This window comes from Arachis ipaensis, chromosome B10 (assembly GCF_059453495.1).
Source record: "Arachis ipaensis isolate K30076 ecotype BB chromosome B10, ASM5945349v1, whole genome shotgun sequence".
NCBI classification, from domain to species: domain Eukaryota; kingdom Viridiplantae; phylum Streptophyta; class Magnoliopsida; order Fabales; family Fabaceae; genus Arachis; species Arachis ipaensis.
This window is the reverse complement of record NC_142435.1, coordinates 95837939-95842141: the sequence shown is the minus strand read 5'-3', so window position 1 is coordinate 95842141 and position 4203 is coordinate 95837939. Positions and strand designations below refer to the sequence as shown.

At 41.9% G+C, this 4203-nt stretch overlaps 1 non-coding gene across 1 annotated transcript; it reads right to left on the bottom strand.

The window, feature by feature from the left end:
* Positions 1-710: 710 nt before the first annotated feature.
* Positions 711-814, bottom strand: LOC148580955 (small nucleolar RNA R71). Its single transcript, XR_015899632.1, has one exon. It is a non-coding gene; the product is annotated as a small nucleolar RNA R71 (small nucleolar RNA).
* Between the last annotated feature and the right edge of the window lie 3389 nt (positions 815-4203).

The following is a 4203-nucleotide window of genomic DNA, read 5'->3' as shown; positions in this document are numbered from 1 at the left end:
TTATTTTCAATTCTGTTTGCTAACCCACTAACTGTTTGATATATTGCATCACCCACAACTAACAGTAATTCTGACACAAATACTTTTTGCACCTATCTTTTCTTGCTTGCACTTGATGGTTGTATGACAGGGAGAAGAAGCGTGGCTTCAACTTCCTTCGATTCTGAACCTGAGAGGACCTTCCTTAGATTAAGGAGGGAGGCAAGAGGAAAGAAAGTGGTTGGTGCTGAGGAAGAACAGGAATTCATTGAAACACACATGGAAGACAACATGGAAAACCATCATGAAGAAGAAGATCACAACCATGGGGGAGGAGGTAGAGCAAATCATGCTGGGGAGGATAGAAGAGTTTTGGGCTCTTACATCAATCCAAACCCAGGCAATTGTGGAAGTAGCATCCAAAAGCCAACAATCCATGCCAATAACTTCGAACTTAAACCACAGCTCATCACCCTTGTTCAGAACAACTGTTCGTTTGGAAGAAGTGTTCAAGAAGACCCCAATCAACATTTAACCACCTTCCTGAGAATATGTGACACAGTGAAGTCTAATGGTGTTCATCTTGACGCTATAGGCTGCTTTTATTTCCATTCTCACTCAGGGACAAGGCAGCCAAATGGCTGGAATCTTTCCCAAGGGAAAGCTTGACAACTTGGGAAGACGTGGTGAACAAATTCTTAGCAAGATTTTACCCTCCTCAACGAATCAATAGGCTGAGAGCTGAGGTCCAAACTTTTAGGCAACAAGATGGTGAGACTCTATATGAAGCATGGAAGAGGTTCAAGGACTTAACAAGGAGGTGTCCACCTGACATGTTCAACGAATGGGTGCAGCTGCACATTTTCTATGAAGGGCTCTCTTATGAGTCAAAGAAGGCCGTAGACCATTCATCTGGAGAATCTTTGAACAAGAAGAAGACCATTGAGGAAGCCATAGATGTTATTGAAACAGTAGCAGAGAACAACTACTTCTATGCTTCCGAAAGAGGGAACACAAGAGGAGTAATGGAGCTAAACAATGTAGATGCTCTATTGGTCCAAAACAAGCTCATTACCCAGCAGCTGGCTGACCTTACCAAGAAGATGGAGATGAACCAAGTAGCAGCAATCTCCACTTCATCAACAATCCAAGAAGGAGTGAATGAAGAAGCAGAGGGGAGTTAGGAGCAAGCCAACTACATTGGGAATTCACCAAGGAAAAACTATGATCCATACTCCAAAACCTACAACCCTGGATGGAGAAACCACCCAAATTTTGGGTGGGGAAGTGAGCAAGATCAAAACCAAGACCATAGACGTTACAACTCCAACAACAATGCAGCTCACCAGCAATTCAAATAGAGGACGTCTCAACACCCCCACAACAACACTTCTTCATATGCTTATTAAAACCAAAATAGCACATCTGCTCCGAATCACCCATCAATTGATGACAAGCTCTCTAAGATTGAAGCCTTACTTGAAGGAATATGCCAAGAGATTCAAGAAAATAAGGTGTTCAAAGAGGAAGTGCGAGCCAATATTAAGAACCAGGGAGAGACCATTAGGAAGCTGGAATTTTAGGTGGGATATTTAGCTGAGAAGATTCCCAAACCTACCGATAGCTTCCCAAGTGACACGGAGAAAAACCCCAAGGGAGAAGCAAAGAAAGTAAGATGGGAAGATTGCAAAATGGTCACTACGAGTGATCAAGAGACTGAAGACAAGCAAGGCAAACTTTGCAAACAACCTGAAGACAACTCAACAAAGGAGGAGGATAGAGATCACCAAGGACCAGAAATCTCACAACAAGAGTTACTGAAGCTCTATGCTCCCTTCCCTCAACTGCTCAATGGTGCTGTGGGAAAGAGAATATACTCAAGGTTCCTAGACTTGTTTGCATCTCTGCATGTAAACATACCATTCATCAAGGCAATTCAACAAATGCTTGCATTCATCAAGTATATGAAGGAACTTCTTCCCAGGAAAAGCTTACTCAAAGGAGGCCAGACTATAGTGATGAACAAGGAATGTAGTGCCCTTATTCAACCTGAGTTGCCTACAAAAAGAAGAGACCCAGGGAGTTTTCACATCCCTTGTGCCATAGGTGAAACTATGTTCGATAGAGCACTATGTGATTTGGGGGCCAGCATCAACTTACTGCCTTTATCCCTGGTGAAGAGGCTGCAGATTAATGAGATAATGCCCACAGATGTAATCATCAGACTGGCTGACAAAACTCAAAAGCAAGCAATAGGAGTGGTGGAAAATGTGTTGCTAAAGGTTGGAAAATACTTTCTCCCAACAGACTTTGTCATTCTGGACATGGAAGAGAGTCACACTCACCCAATCATATTGGGAAGACCATTCCTAGCTACGGCCAGAGCACTTATCGATGTAGAGAAAGGGGAGCTAATATTGAGAATCCATGATGAATGACTCAGCTTCAATGTCTTCAAACTCTCACAAGAAACAGATCAAGAGGACAAGGAACTAAGCACAAACGGTAAAGAGACACTGAAGGAGGAGACAAGCACTGAAGCACAGCAAGTTCATTCTGAAACCCCCTCAATTGATAAACAAGCAAAACAGCAATTGCCACAGCTCAAGGAAAAGTTGGAGGAACCTAAACCTCTAGAGGCATGTGAAGACAACATCACAACTCCGTGGAGAAAAAAGGTCACCAAGGGGAAGGCAACCTCAAAAGAAACAAAGAAGAAGGTACCAAGGAAATGGAGGAACAAGAAGATCCCTACAGAATACTTCTCTCTATGGGATAGAGTTGTCTCAGCTTACTTCCCAGATATTCCCCCTAATCTCCCTACTGTACCATCTCAGTTACCTAAGGTCTTCACTATCAACAGAGTTCTTTCCCTGGAACATGTGGAGATCATTGATCCAACCAATGGATACAAGTCCACAGCAAGAGGGGAGGACTTTAAGCACTACCAACCACCCTGATGAAGGAAAAATGTCAAGCTAGTGACGCTAAAGAAGCGCTTCATGGGAGGCAACCCATGTTTTATATGTTTTTAAAATAATGAATAAATCAATGTTTATGAATTTCAACCTAAACTTGACAAACATTTGGTGAAATCTTTATCATGCAGTATATAGTGAAGAACAAGTTTGATGTTCAAAGCAAACCAAGATGCATGCTAGTCTTGGGAGCTTTGAACAAAACCTTTCATCACATTGCTTCAAACTAAGTTTGGTGTCACCCCATGGTGCCACCAAAATGCATATAAGGACCCACCAATAGTTAGTTAGTTAGTTGGAATTCATAAATAAACAATCAAATCCTTTCTTCCCTTGTATTCTAGCCGTAGAGTTTGAATTTTTTTATGATATTAATTTCCTTATTTTAAATCTTTATAGGAAAGAAAAAGGAGCATAAAAAGGGATAGATTGGACAACCAGACAAAGAAGGTTTGGACACCACAAGAGGAGGGGTTACACACTTGTTCTAAAGAGGGAATACATTGGAAAATGTTGCCATGCAACATTGAAAAAAATGGAACCCCTAGAAGACCGAGCAATCCCCATCATAAAGTGATGATCCTTGTCTTCTAGCCATGCATAACCCTAACCGTCCATCAAGTGACCACTTCATCAATCTACACCCTCCATTCCCTCACAACCTCTTTATATAAACGACCATTGTCCGTACCACCCTTCATTGTCATCACACACCCTTCACCACTCTTCATTTTGGTACAATACACCCCCTATCTGATTATAAACGTTCCTCCCCTCACTCTCTTCATTGCCATAAAACCCTAAACAACCAAAAGTCTCCACAACCTTACCACCTTCACATATTAATCATCATTCATGGCATCTTCAAGTTCTAAGAGAAGGGATGGAAAGGAACCCATGAAAGAACACCCATATGATGAGAAGAGATTTAGAGGCTTGCATCATGCATTGCAATACGGGTGGATGGTTGATAAGGAAATCATCTATGAGCTGGGGTTTCAAGTTAAGAAGACTGAACGCCCCGAAATCACAGAGAAGGTAGAAAGGAGAAGATGGGAGCTCCTCACTGACCCGGTCACTAAGGTGAATGCAAATCTCATAAGAGAATTTTATGCAAATGCAGTCAGATATGATAAGAAAGATGAGTCATATACAAGCTTTGTGAGAGGAACAACGGTAAATTTTGGTCCCATGAGTGTAATGAGGGCATTGAAGCTACGGTCTATACCGTTTGAAGAAGAAAGTT